Here is a 15,486-nt window from a genome sequence, read left to right as displayed (position 1 = left end):
TATAGGCGACTCTACTCCCCAGCAGAAAGACCTATAGTCAGGAGGGAGACATGGTGACAGTGTATACATGTTTGCATTATTCTCTCCAGAAAGTTTTTTAAACTGGGTGGGAAGAAGCTGTAGGCAGGTGGCAGCCCCTGTATTGTGACCCAACTTTTCAGTTACCAACAAAACAACTGGGTGGCTACGGAAAAGTGCAGGGTGGTGCGCCCAGGTAGAAGGAGCTGGAGAGAACACTATGCTTGGTGTTTACAATTTAAGCCACTTTAAAAATATTTATGATTTTTTTTCTGTTGTTGATGTAAAAGACAAAATTACAGAACAAAACAAAAAAAAAAAACACCTGACATCAAAAGTGATGTTTCATGCTGCAGTTATGTGTTGTCAGACTGTGGTAATATGTTAGATCATGCTCTCTTGTAGTGATAAATATATTATTTATAGAAAGGCGTTTTAACATGAATGTGTAATGACTGTCTATCAACGTATTATGTCAGGAGAATTTTACACCACGCCCTCTCGTGAGTGAGCCGTCACAGGAAATACAGATTAGTGTAATGCCGTCCTTCAGAGAGGCATAAAGTGGCTTCATATAACATGAAATCCGGTCCCCACGCTTCTTCGATAAGTAAATGGAGTAGAGGCAAGTGCTGTCACTCAACAAGCCAAATTACTATATCTAAAATATTTGTATACCTCACATGTATGCAGAGTAATAGGTTCATGCTACACAACTGGATGGGTTACAGATTACCTTTTTTAATTTATCTTTAAAAATAACTGTTTTATATTCTGTGACCTAAAAAACCGAATGTGTATCAGTTGTGGCTTAAGACTATGTTAAGAGCTTAATTCCAAGACAGATTTTTGTGTTGTGTGCCCCATGTGACACAGACCTGCTCATTACACGAAAGAGGGATATCGCCTACATTTTGTCCTACTCAATGTATTATTTCTTTAAAAATTAAAAGGCATTATGAATTCTAATGCACAGAAAGACAATGCTAAAAAAGAGCAGTGAGAGAGATTGTAAGACAGACATTATAAAAGGTTGTAGCTTGGCTTTTTTTAATTTAGCTGCAGAGCTGAAACAGAATACAACCTGACACTCCTAAACTGTGTTTCTGTGTTGGAATTGAAATCTGTCCCATCTTCAGGAACCAAAGACATTTAGATTACAGATATTTTGTAAACATGTAGCAAAGACTTTGCTGAAGGAGAGGCACCTTCATAAATATCATCTATTGTGTTACAATTTGTGATGAGTTTGCACTCTCATCAGTTTGCCATACTTCTAGTACCACAAAGTCCTAATTTTCAGGAGGGGTGCATGGACTTTATGCATGCTGTCCACCTAACCGTAAGGACCAACTAAAGCCACTATCAAACATGGCAATTTTTCAAAGTAACCATGCTGATTAGTGTCAATTAGAAGAATTAACTTTGGAACAGAACTTTTCAAACTTGGAAAAACCTGCAATGCCAATTGTGTAGCTGTGCTTGTCTGTAGCTGCAGCTAAAAGGACCTCTCATGTATTTAGGTTTCCTGTAAACATCTTGAGGTCAGTTCTTTACCACCTACTTCCTGACTACAAGTCTTGCCTTCTCATGAAGATATATGTTTTTTTTGGGTGTCAGTTTGTCACTTCTAATTGACCCTTCAACCTGTTGAATTGCAGTATGTAGGCATATTTGGCCCATAAAATGTGTATTCTGCCCACCACATTGCTTATATTGCTTTCGTTTACCTAGAAATTCTGATTAATAATAACATTTGTTTGGTTCACGTTTGTAATTAGTTAAGATTTTAAAGTGGAACAAACCCCTCAGTCACTAATCATTGTTTCATCACAGGGCGCTGCTATCTTCCTTCTTTGCTTCCTAAAGATGATCTTCGCCTATCTTGGTTGGCCCTGCCACGATGATTTAACTCCATGAAGGTGTGTGGTAGTTCATTCATTCACAGCACACACACAAGGGAAGTCCGAATTGCTAATTTTCCCTGGAAATCAAAGCTTTCTGCCAGATACCTGGAGTGATCAGGCAAGTAAGAGCAGTTACTGAAGAAGGGGCATTGCTTGTCCCTTTCTGCATTAACCACCTGCCTTAATCGCTCATCTTATCAGTGGGACTTCAGTTTCACCTTATAGCCTGCACTGTGCTCTAGAATTACCATCATGGTTTGTTCTGCCAACAAAAATAGATAACATTTACCTGTTCACCTTTTCCTGAGACTTTCACAAGTATGCTCGTATTCAGGTAAATTTCTTTATATCCAAGTAGAAGGAAACCTATAAATAGACAAAAATGTGCAAACTATGAGAAAACTGATGCCACAGTCTAGAAGAAAAAAAAAAATCAGATCAAAATGTACAGAAAAAAGAGTAGTATACTTAACTAAATATACTTTACTGCTAACTATAGGTTTTACGGCTAACTATACTTTACAGTAATGGTGGAAAAAAGCCAATTTATCAATGAAGATGATGGTCAACAGTAACAAAAGTACAAGCAAAAGTCTGGTTCCGGTTCTGTCACCTAAACAAATGGGCTACAGGTTTCCATAACAAGGGGGCAAAAGACCTGCTAAATCCCAACTTCTGTAGAAACAGATTAAATGGGCTAACAAATTGGCAACAATCATCTCTTGTCAACAATTCAGGATTGTGTTCTACTGGTGTGAACAATGTTTTATCACAAATAAAGCCAATAAAGCTGGACCAAGAAATATCTGAAGCCACCACATGCACAAGTATTGAATTGACTAGGTTTTTAATTAGTATTTAGGAGTTATAGTTAATAATGTGTCACTAGAATAATTAGGAATTACTCATCACATTGCTTGGTTAACTTCTACCTAGGTTTCATCTTTCTGTTCCACTGGAACACAACATTAATTCAGAACCAACCTAATTTAACTTAACTGGAAATACCGGTTGAAAGTTCAGCATTCCCCATGTCCTGATAACTGTACTATGCAGAACAGAAGCACGGCACAGTGACAGTAACACACTGCATGTATTACATGCAACAGTTTCAGTTTTATAAGGTTACAATTATCTGTTCTACAAACTCTCGGATTACTAAAATATTCTGTTTTTTTTTTTTTATTCAGACTGCAAATTACCACAAATCCCTGTGAAACTGGAAAAAAATCCACCCAATGTTATTAATTACAAAAGCAGTACAATGTGCTAAAGCAAAGTCCAGCTAGATTTTTTCCAAATGTTTAAACACATATATTTATTCCAATAGGCCAGTTCACAGCAGAAAGTTTTAGGGGGTCTTCCTAATAAACTACAAAGAACACACAGCCTGCTGTTTTTCAACAGTGTTAATAACGCAATAAACACCTGAAAATGCCTATTAATGCTCCGTAAACTCCCCCTAAAATGAGTCGCTCATAGGTATTTGTGGGAGTTTATGTGCTTTTTCAAGCTTTTTTGTGCATTTGTAGGGTGTTATGGGGGTTACTTTGGGTGCCTTCTACTATTCTATCACTGTTCTGAAACACAGCTTGGTTCAAAATGCCTTTATATGTACTTAAAAACTCATGGGCATTTATTATTTAAATGTATCATCAGTATAGCCTAAAATACACAACATGTTATGTAATCTTCCCTGAGTACCCTTGCAAAGCTAAAGTAACCAAGCAGGAGGTTTTGCTCTGTGAGCAATATTTTGTATTTCATGTATTCTCTTTGGCTGGATGGGGAAGTTATGCATCAAACAGAAAGTACAGGGACAGCCTTTACAAAGCAACTATCTTTACCACACTTCAACAGGCAAATGTCAAAGCAAACAGATGAAGGTACAGCATGATAGGTGTGTATCACAAGAGCTGCTGTACTGAATTTCATTTTGGCAGGTGTAACAGTTTACATGATTGCATGTCATCCATGTATTTAACTGTCTGGCATTCCATTTCAACTCATAGTATATCATATTAGGAATCACATCTGAGGTTTAGATGCAGTTGCAGACAGAAAAAAAAAATATTGATGACAATATTTATTTTATTTACATCATTGGGGAATTCTCACTGTTTAAGCACAAAGTCCCCTACAGACAAGTTTAAAACAACTCTCAAAGAGTCCCTCCATCCAGCCTCACGTAGAGACTCCCCTTATACAAGTTTAGAGTAAAGAATGGAAGGATTACCATTAATACAAGAGGAGATTGAACTTTTATCTATAAGAAAGACCAAGGTGTGGGAAAAGACTTGGGGCTGATATACATGCCACTGGACTGCAATCAAAATCCTTGCACTAAAACTGCAACCACACAGTCGACCACTGAGCATGGACCATAACAAGTAATTTTTACATCTCTGGCAACAAAAATGTAAACTAGATGTTTGCCTTTCAACTGCATTTAAGGAGCAGTTTGGACGTGTATCTCTGTTTATCACAACATAGATGGCCTAACACGCCACAATGAAATGTCAAAATCTACTTCCTTGGTTGTCATGTCTGGACTCATCCACCTCAGGTGAATACAGATTTCTTTAGAACTCAGTCTTAGTTCCCACAGGCCTTGGTGGCCTACAGCAGCTTACTGGTAATTCACTCCTTAGGGACCAAAGTGGTTGACTTTCTTAATGCTGGCCAACTGAAAATGCTTCTTCTCAGCCATTCTCGGACCAATCACCCTTGGGAATAGCCACAGTTTCTCTCTCAAAGCCCAATACTTCTATTACATTAGGAAAACATCTTTTGGCAATCTCCAAAAAAGTGAGAGTTATCCAAACACACAAAACCATCGTGCCAAAGTCTACAGTAATCCCTGACATCATCCCTATTATTATTATTATTATTATTATTAAACAGGATTTATATAGCACCAACATATTACGCAGCGCTGTACATTAAATATCCCTATGGATAGAAGCCCAGGAAACTAAGGCTACATACACATGTGCAATAATTGTTGTTAGAAAACAAACGATTAACGACCGATCAACGATTATTCACAATTATTTTGAATGAATATATGGTGCAGGATTCTGTACATGCTGTAAGGATACAACTGTTCAAATATATTCCACCAATAACGTACACACACTAGATGCCATTGTTTGAACGATGCAGGAAGTGACATGTACAGGAGAAAGTGTATCACAGAACAATTCATAATCACTGAACGCTGTACACACAATAGGTCGAACAATCGTCGCCCAATCAGATCCACCGGGACGGTCGTTCATCTGAGTCGTTGACCAGTTGTTGTGCACTTTTTTTGTTAACAAATATTGGAAAATCAATCGTTAGTTGTTCGTTTCCAGCGATAATTATTGCACGCGTGTACGTAGCTTTAGACAACTATGGACATCGCAGCTTTCTGTCAGCTCTGCAGCTCACACAGCTCCTTAGTGATTGGGCTCAAACATCTTCATACTAGTTTTCATACAGAGATTTCTGGAGTTGTTTCAAACAGCAGCTAGCAGGAGCAGTCAAATCAGATTTAGCACCTTGGAATTGAAGAAACACTTCCGAGGCCATCTGCAGATCACAAAAATATTAGACCTTACTGCACTAGTAACTAGTAACTATACCTAGGTTTAAATTCTGACTTGAATTTTAAGAAGCACTGCCCACCTGCTTTTACTGCTGCATTTGCTTTGCATTAGAGTCAACACACATCCTTATGTAAGCTGCCCTTTCCACATAAAATCAATGTGAATGCATAGAAAAAGTAGATCAGAAGAAGCCTAAAATTATTTCCAAGTTGGCCAGGCAGTATCTGCAATAATGAAAACGGACTTCCTGTACACTCTAATTACATGAAACATCCACAATCATGCTTGTGTCAGGGCTTGTGGTCACATTCAAGACTTCAGGAGAATGTATTATTTCTTTTCCATTTTATGGTAAGCATGTGGTCCTTCTAAAAAAAACAAACAATCTAGCACAACATTGGCTGTCTACCTCATATTAGTTGCCTTTATTACAACCTTGTTGGCATCTACTAAGAATCTTTCATATTGTCTAGAATGTGTGTGGCACCCTCAGCCCCAGCGTTAAAAACTGTTCTATTGGTGATGTATCAGCAAGACTATCAAATATAAATTATTCCCACTAATCTCACTAAAGAGTAATATTTTGAAATAGAACTGGTCCACTGTCAAGCTTGTGATCTAGGCCAGGCTTTCTCAACCTTTTTAATTTGGGGGAACCCTTAAGGATAACTTTCAGGTCCCAGGGAACCCCTGCTAGAAGTATTATAAGTATATTGGTATGCTGGTCAGTGGGAAGAATGTCACCCTTATAGATAGTGAAAAAGATCATTGTGCCATTTAATCTGACCTGAAAGGCACAAACTTCTCATTGTTCATGGAACTCCTAGCAACCTCTGGAGGAACCCTAGTTAAGAATACTCTGCTCTAGGTTGTGGAAGGAAATTTTGGTATAAAATTTTGCCCAATTGTAGCTTGGGGTAACTTTACCCAAAATACCATGTCAATGCTTCCATGTGACTGAAAGATTCACACAAGATTTTAATGACCAGCCCTCTTTATAGTATGGTTATCCCGTGATACAATGACATCTCCCCTTTACAGTACAAGGATTAATTATATCATTTAGCATGACGATCCATTCTTACAGTCCGCAATATTCCCGTAATATATTGACCTTGGAACTAGTTTCACTGCAACTCAGAAAAGTTGAATTTTTTGCCTTGCTCTGATTAATGATTAATTAATGTCTTCAGCTCTTGCTAGCTAATGCAAGCTCGAAGGCTTTGGGAGAGATAAAACCTCTTTCGCTAATTAGCCCTGAAACCCAATTAAAAGATCCATTGTGGAGACGACTTGGAGCAATTTCAGAATTTGTTTAGTTTACTGTATGAAGTGTTTAAAGGTTTTATTTCCAAGCTGGGGCTGGGGTTTTCATGGGACATTTGTCCACTCGGCATCATGAAATTGAATGCAGGTCATATAGGCAGATTTACTTCAACAAAGCTGGACAACTGTGCATACTTTAACCCGGGACTACAAAGCCACTACCTTTCTCACAAATCCATTAAAGAGTCTCTACGCCAGCAGCATTTGGCTCCGTGCCTCTACAATTAGTCACTAGCAATTACGAGTGCTCTCTTCTCTTGCAGAATCTTCATTTAATTTACATTAAAAGCGACTTCTCATCAACATAAAAATAACCCTCATTTTATTCCCTATTTTCCTCTGAAATCTTTACCATATGTTTGCAAAGCTCCAAAACGTGTTCTCTTCATTTTCATGTGGGTTATTGCAGTTTTAGTTTCACTGGCCGCTGATTGCTTATGAAGCGATGACAATATTTGAAGTTAGGAGGTAAGGAGAAGATCAAAAAATTCTGACAGAATATCAATTATATTATTCTACTGAAGTATTATTCTACTAAAAGGGAAACTAGCGTGACAGTGGCACACGGATGATAGGAAGAAAGCTGAACGTAGCTTGTCAGGAAGTAATGCCCTCCATGACTCATATGTGGAGAGTGCTGATGGCATCACTCATGTGAAATTGTTTTAGATCTGGAATCACATGACTCATTTTAATAGTAATAAAGTTTTCTGCATCAAGAAAAACTTGTTCACTATAACAATAATGTTCCCCTGCTATACAAAAAAAGTTTAGATGTTTAGGGTCACCTGCTGACTTTTAAACCTATCAGGGATGTCCAGTGTAATTTATTTCATACCAAACATTATTGTTTACATAGAGCAGGATGAAACAAGGTGTTAACTTTAAACTTGTATTTTTTGGACTTGGACATGGATCATAAATTGCAAACATACAGCTATGTGGCAGGGGTGCCTAGGTCAATGTTTCTCAACTAGGATCCTGTGGAACCCATGGTTTCCCCAGAGGTTGCTAGGGGTTCCTTGAGCAATGATCAATTTGGACTTCTCTGGTCAGTTTAACCGACATCAATGATCTTTTTGGCTATCTGTAAGGGTGACATTCCTCTTACTGGCCAGCAATGTAAATATATTGTGATCTGTGCATATAGTAATTATAACAGCAGTTCCCTGAAGACATGAAAGTTATTTCAAGGGTTCTTTCACTTTGGGAAAGGTCGAGAAATGTGAATATGCCTAGGCACATTAACTTATCAGGAATGAATGGTTACAGTTAAAAGAATAACAGACTAAATATGTATTTTGAGTGCTCTGCTTAGGCACCATTCGCATGATAAATGTTTCAGTACTTTTTTTTTTTTTTTTGTTTAGTTCAACTTCTTTAAACACAACACATGCACTCCAATTATGTGAATCAGACCTGAATAACATTTATTTTGCTAATAATACCAACAAGCAAACTATTGTTTTTCTTTACCAGCCTCTAAAATATACAAAATGAGCATTGGCTTCATTATCTATAGTGTATACTGGAAGCACACCTGAAAAGATGAGTAGGGAGGGGAGGTATTCCTATACAGGAACAGAGCAGAGCCCCAGCAAAAAGAAAACATTCTTAAATACAGATTTACTTAAATATTATAATTGGGAACATTACTAATGAAAGTACAGGTGTTGAAGAATACAAAATATTACATATACAGTACTTTAATCTACAAATGAGTAAACTGATCAATGGTATTAATATAAATATAAAATACAAACTAAGCATAATGCAGACTGCAATTGCATTAGAATGCACTGTTATATACACACACACAAATCCATCCATTATAATTTCACATAAGATATATGACCCATTTGTTATACAGATGAGTTGTGTTTATATGGCACCAGCAAGATCATAAAGTCTCCAGTATGTAACAAAAAAATATAGACATTGACAAAAAAAACCCACTCCTGGTGTTGGTGAACATAAACTTTTCTTTGGCTATTACCACATGCCTTCATGCCTTTACAAATCATTCCCATGGACCCAAATTGCTTGGGTCATGGCAATTTTTAACAATTTTCCCACAAATCAATAACTAGCCCATCTAAAAAAGTCAAATGCACAGTGCTTTCATATGGTTACCATTTAACAATTTATTCTGAACTTGTAACCTTGCCTCCGCTTCCTAGTAGTCTACCCAATGAAACAATGAACTTCCTTTCTGACCCAGAGTGACATCACTCACTAAAAAGTAATTAATGGCAAAACCTTATGCCCAGCTGGCAGGAAACATCACCAGCTACAAGTATAATGTGACAGGCAATACAACCTGTAGCACTTTATTTGTCAATCCCACCACAACAAAGTGGCAAACACAAGAATTACATTTATGATTAAGCACTGGTACATAAGAAGAAAATATTCAGATATTTGCTTCATAATTTTTTATCATTATTAACTGAAATCTGTGGATCTTAATGCAGGTTGTTACAATGACCTTTTAATTCATTTTTTTTTTTTAAAGATTTGCATCAAAACATTAAAACCCTATAAATACTAACATATAGTGGGAGGTTATGGGTCTCACAACTTTGTCCTGCAAATCAATGGCAGCAATATAAAACTATAAAGACATTAAAAAAACATGCAAAAAAGATGACAAATCCAATCAACAGACTATGAAAGTCCACTGAACAATAAATGGCATGTACCAATAGAAGGCAAAAGTGTGCACAAAGCAAAAGATTTGTCTTGCTTTCCTTGCCATAGGTGAGAGTGGGAAGAACCACAGAAAGGTCTGTACTTAGTAGAGACAACATTCAACTACATGAGGGATGACTGCCAGGGAACAGCCAGCACCAACAAAATCTTTTGCCGGGAAAATGTAAGCACTTGAGAAAGCCATATGTGTCATGTTGAGGATTTCTAGCTTAGTTTGGGGGACTAGAAAAGGATTTTACTAATAGTACAAATGTTACTTTTACTATATTTGGCCATTCTTTCCCAGTGTTACATTTCAATTTGCTTGGTAGTACTCGCATTGAACAGGACAATAAAACATGGTAACACAGGTGGTTTAAATATGCAAAACAATTGCCTTTCAATCATTAGCATAGAGTGATGTTGCTGTGGGGTTTATCCAGATCAGCGGTCGCCAACCAGTTGTCTGCGAGAAAATGTTGGTGGTCCGCAGCTAATGAGCATGTCCCTCGTATGGACACAACCCACCCACTCTTCCTTTGCAAGCTCAGGGCGGTGGGCAGGTTATGTCTCTGGCTCAGATCTGCGATGGGAGAGTGGGGGCGAGTTCTGGCATCATGGCGTCACTATGGGAGAAGTTTATTCCCCTTTGAGTGACACACGGCTCCCCGTTCATGCACGGCCCGGATTCTGTGCATTTAGTGGTCCAAAGGTCCAAAAAAGGTTGGAGACCACTGATCTAGATCATCCTTTCTCAATTTTAACATGAGGGAATCCTTAAGATTTCTTTCAGGTCCTCAGGGAACCTCCCCTGCTATAATTACTATAACCACAGCTCAGAGTAAATTAGCATGGTAGCTAGTGGGATGAATGCCTCTTACATTGCAGACTAGTGGGAAGAATGTCACCCTTACAGAAAGCTAAAAAGATTGTCACTTAAACTGACTTAAGAGGCACAATTTTCTCATTGCTCAAGAAGCCCCTAGCAACCTCTGAAGGAGCCCCAGGGCTTAACACTGGCTAAGATGTTTATTTCAAGTGTTTTACTATTTTCATTACAAGGTAGATGTATGTATGTATATTTGACAGTTCTTAGTATGTTATAAGGACATGGCTCTCACTGAACATTGATTCCCCCATTCAGGGTCACACAATTAATCTGCATTAGGAAATGAGCTAATTTGCAGGTAAGCAACTCTTTCAGCTACAATGATTGATAAACAATTGTTTGGAAACCCAAATGGCATTGTTAGTAAAAGCTATAAAAAAAGTCTTGTTCATTGAACTCCTAGGCTCTTCATGTGTGACATAATCTCAATAACAATGAATCACTAAAAGAAGAGCTAAAAAACCTTGTTTGCCTGTGACACAGTACAATTACACAATGAAGTGAATATGAATCTCTGTAGCTATTCTAAGAACTAATCACACATCTTGAAAATTAAACATTTATCTGGAACATAAAAGGTTTTTGTTGTGTAGTGCTTAACAGTATGGACAAGGGGGAAACATCAGACCTGTTCTCATGTCATTTCATCTGTGGCCGGAAGCGAGTCCGCATACTGAATGACTGTGAAAGTACAGTTTCCTTTCAGTGAACATGGTCAATGTACTGTCTTGAGTAGCACTTAGAGACATTCTTCACAGGAAGCCTTTGTGACACAGAAGAGTTTAGAGTCATCGGCGTGGCCCTTCTCTAATCCCTCTCCTTATTTTATCCCTGACACGCTGCTACCTGAAAAGCAGCCTGTAATGATGCTAAATGTCACCAAGCATTTCAGACTGGAGAGCTGTAAGCCGCATGCTATATGATGAAAGCCGATTTACAGAACAATGCTTCTAAACAAAGCTTTATGGGGATCCTTACGTGACTTGTGTCTATGCTCTGTATTCTTTAGTGTAATGGGCACAGCTTTTCATCTGCTGATGGAGCCTTCCCGTCACACTATGACAGTCTTTAAAACTTTCTTCTTGCTTTCCTAGGTTAGAAGCACTCTCCCTTAAGTGTATATTAGACCAAAAATATTTTATTTAAGGTTGAATTTACACTCTATTGGTCCACTGTTGTGTCATTAATGTGAGTTGTGTTAAGGCAGCACATTTATAGAATGATTGGGCCACAAATGCACAGCAACAGACCAAAGAATGGGCATGATCCTTTTTGGCAACACAAGTACCCCGAGACACACGGTTTACGCTGCATTGCTGGGCCACCAGTCCGTCTTCTTGCTTTAAAAACTTTGACTCTCTCGTCTTGACAAACACTTCTATTTCTGACATACTCCTAGATGTTTTATCCTGAATATTACATCTGCTTAAAGACTTTTAATATTATAAATTAATAATATAAAAAATGAATTTGTGGAATAAAACAACATAGGCATGTTTATTGGATGGTAATCAACAGATTTATTATTGTAGTAAAATCAAATTTCACTTATGATCATGAAAAATTAAGCTAAGAAAAAACATTCTAAAACCAATAAAAATTATAACGGTGTATACTCGGCTCATCTGATACTGAAGTTCTGTTCAATGTGATAGTTTGTCTATAGAAAAAACTTCCTGTCAAGCCTGAAAGCAATTATTTCTAATAGGATAATCCTTCACCTGTCACAAAAGCACAGAACCTTCACAGAGATAACATATGCCAATTATAATCTGAACACTAATGAAAGGGGAAAAAATGGAGAGCCTGTAGAGAGGCAGCCGTTACTATAATACACTGCAATGGAAGAGGAGAGCTTAAATCTGCTTCTCTGTATATTTGTTTTATGATGTGCAATTCTGGGCCAAACACTTTTCTGTTGTTAAAGCAGAACTAAACTCTATACACGTGAGTCTGCACAGAATATGCACATTTCCTTCAAAGTTTTTATATTTAAATATTACAAGTACAGAAAAATACCTGACACTGATCCTGCCAGGACATCTAACTTCCTGTGAACACTGACTGTGCTGCACCTAAATTCTAAACAGTATTGTCAGCCCTTCCCAGTTATCCTTTTCAGGTTATGGAAGTTCCCTTTGTGGTATTGAGTACAGATTAGGCAGCGTTGTCAGGGATTTCATTTGATAAAGCCTGTGTAGTAAAAGATGGGTGCATTACATTAACTTATGTTTTCCTTACCATGGACGCTGCGTGAAGTTCCTGTGTGCATGCTTTTGCTGATGCATTAGCAGAGACCCCAGTTTTTACTGCACTTTTTGTTTCTAATACCAGCCAGCCCTATGCCAGAAAGGGACTGGAGCTGAGGATAACCGCTCTCATATGACTGCTCTCATACGACCATTCCACATTCCCACCTGTGTGTCATTCCTACAGAACTGCAGTTGGACAATGGTTAGGGCTCAATAACACTTTTGCATGCAGTACATAAGCTTGTGTTTTAAAATGCCACGGATTTTGACTGACACCCCCAAATCAGCTACAACACAAATGCTGTGTTGCCAAAAATGGCAAAGTCTATTCTTGAGATGTGGGCATTTGCCAGTCAGGCTGCTTTAATGCAAAAACATGCGCTATACAACAAAGCTGTGAACAGTCCCTCATTCTCCTTACCACTGGAAGTTTACTGACTCTTGCTTGGAATTGCACTTTAGACTCTGGCACAATATCCATTTATAAGGATACAATTGTTTTCCAATTAGTTTGTCATATGATTGGTGACTCAACACTATACTCTGTATGACTCCAACAGAACCACTTTCCTTTACATTTTAGTGTTCCGTAACTGACAGCAAAAAAAATAATAATGTATCAAGAGCCTGAAGATCAAAAGTACTTTTATATTAAAAGTCAGGATTGGCTTCGTCTGAGCAATAAAGTATAATTCTACATAGAATCACTTATCAGACATTCTGCTTGCTCTGTCCCTTCAGCTCTCTGTAAACTCCATATTTTGGGGATATGGGTCTGGCGCATGTGCCATCTGTAGATGGGTAACCACCTTAAAGAGTCAATGAATCTCATTAGGCAAATGCAAATTAAAGCGGACAGGGTGGGCAAGTTTTCACACAATAGGCCTGATTTATTAAAGCTCTCCAATGCTTTTATCAGTATAGCTGGATCCTCCAGCAAACCTGTAATGGATTTCTTCAAGGTGGTTTGCTATCAAATGTTTTGAGTCCTGGATCAGATCCATTCCAGGTTTGCTGGATCACCCAGCTTCACTGATGAAAATGTATCCTCTCCAGTATCAGAGAGTTTTAATAAATCAGGCCCACTACCAGAAGTGCCATAGTTAATGGAGTTTATTTTTCTGTAAATATGTACAAAACAAATACACCCAACCTCTACAGTGACAGTAACCTTGTTTTCTGCATAAATATGTACAAAGGAACAGCAGCCACAGCTGTGCTGACCCCAGATCCCTCCTCTGAGGAAAGTTTACATTCTTTTTTTCCCCTGACACATGATTGACAACTTTAATACTCGCATTGAGCATGGGGAAGGAAGATCATAAATACTTTAATGACACAGGATTCCTGCTGATAGTCTTCCTATTTCCATTGATGATTGCTTCCAGACACAAATGAAGTGCAGGTGTAGAGAATTCTAAAAATGACAATTTAAAGCACTTGCAAGTGTTATATGGAAAGCATAGAGCAGCAGTAGAAGCTTAATGCAGACTTCTAGTATAATCAAACTAAAAGGGTGCTCCAAAGCGAACCATTACTCCTTTCAAAATGCATTGTGGTCAAGCCTTAATTCCCATAACTGGATGTATTTTTTAACTTCCTGTCCTGGTGAGGAAGTAAGCAAAAATGTAGACACAAAAATCTTGGGGCCATGTCACATTAGCAAAGTTAAGATAAAGGCATCTTGGCAGGTACAGAATTATTGGAGAATACACTCACCTGTCCCTACAGCATTGCTCCCTAATGAGTAGAATGGTGCAGATCACTGAATAGTGATGACATTTAGCTGGTTAGGTCAGGAGGGAGAAATGTTATGAAGCAGAGAGCTTAATGTATAGATATGGACTGCAGCACTGGATCACCCAACCTGCATCCCCAAAATATGGAAGGTGAATGATAAAAGCTTAAAAAAGGAGGTTGTAAATGGATGTGATGTATGAAGGGATTGTTAAAAGTTGTCCAAAGTTAAGCTTCAAAATGATTTGTAGGAACCATTAGTATTGTTATATAGTCTTGCAGGATGTTTAGGATGTGAGGATATAAGGGTTTACCCTACAGGATCTATTTATAAAGCAGTGAATCCCACATTCACTGAAATATTCCTTGGCACTGAAATCAAAAACAACCACTGAAACAATAACCTGGAAGATTCTCCATCATTGAATGTTTCAGCCAATTTCAATTTCAAACCCCTCCTCTAATCTCCCATTAGTAATCAATGATTGAAGAATCAGTTTTGTTTTAATTAAAAGTTTCACAATTTTCAGAAGTTTGATTAAATGAATAACCTATGAAACAGAGATTCACTACTCTGGTTTATAAAATACCCAGAAAACCAAGCAAATTGAGTGTATCTACATACATGCGCACACACTTTTTGCATGTAGTACTTTACAACCCTGTGGAAGACACACTTTACAGGAAAGTAAATTCAGGCATTCTCATATGTTACAAATTTCTATGCTGTGATTTCCAGTTTTAGGCTGTGTTTTGCTGTGCACTGCCATGTAGCTTTATGAAAGATCATTTACTATCAACAGGTGTTTATTTATCCTCAAAACAAAAGATCAAAAGCATACAAAAGACATATATGCATTTCTTTTATGTACAGAAGCACATTGTAGTGCACAGAGGGCAATCACACATCTGGTGGGATGGAGTGCACCTTACACTGGGAGAATATATAAACTGAAGAATAGCCTATTTGATATATAAACTCTACAAACTTGTCACATCGCTTGTGCCGACAAAGTGCATGTAAGATTATTACAGTCCAGTACACAGAGTGCAGTGGCCAAGTGCAAAACAAA

At 37.9% G+C, this 15,486-nt stretch overlaps 1 protein-coding gene across 1 annotated transcript in view; it reads right to left on the bottom strand.

Moving 5' to 3' along the window:
- The window catches only part of NCOA2 (nuclear receptor coactivator 2), a 145,619-nt gene that overhangs the window by 113,188 nt on the left and 16,945 nt on the right, over window positions 1–15,486 (bottom strand). The window contains exon 2 of the mRNA XM_072413250.1: window positions 2,215–2,291. The gene's annotated coding sequence lies outside the window, so the exon portion shown is untranslated. The remainder of the gene's footprint in view (window positions 1–2,214; window positions 2,292–15,486) is intronic.

The sequence above is a fragment of the Pyxicephalus adspersus genome, chromosome 5 (assembly GCF_032062135.1).
Source record: "Pyxicephalus adspersus chromosome 5, UCB_Pads_2.0, whole genome shotgun sequence".
Lineage (NCBI taxonomy): Eukaryota > Metazoa > Chordata > Amphibia > Anura > Pyxicephalidae > Pyxicephalus > Pyxicephalus adspersus.
This window is presented reverse-complemented; position numbering and strand designations above follow the sequence as displayed.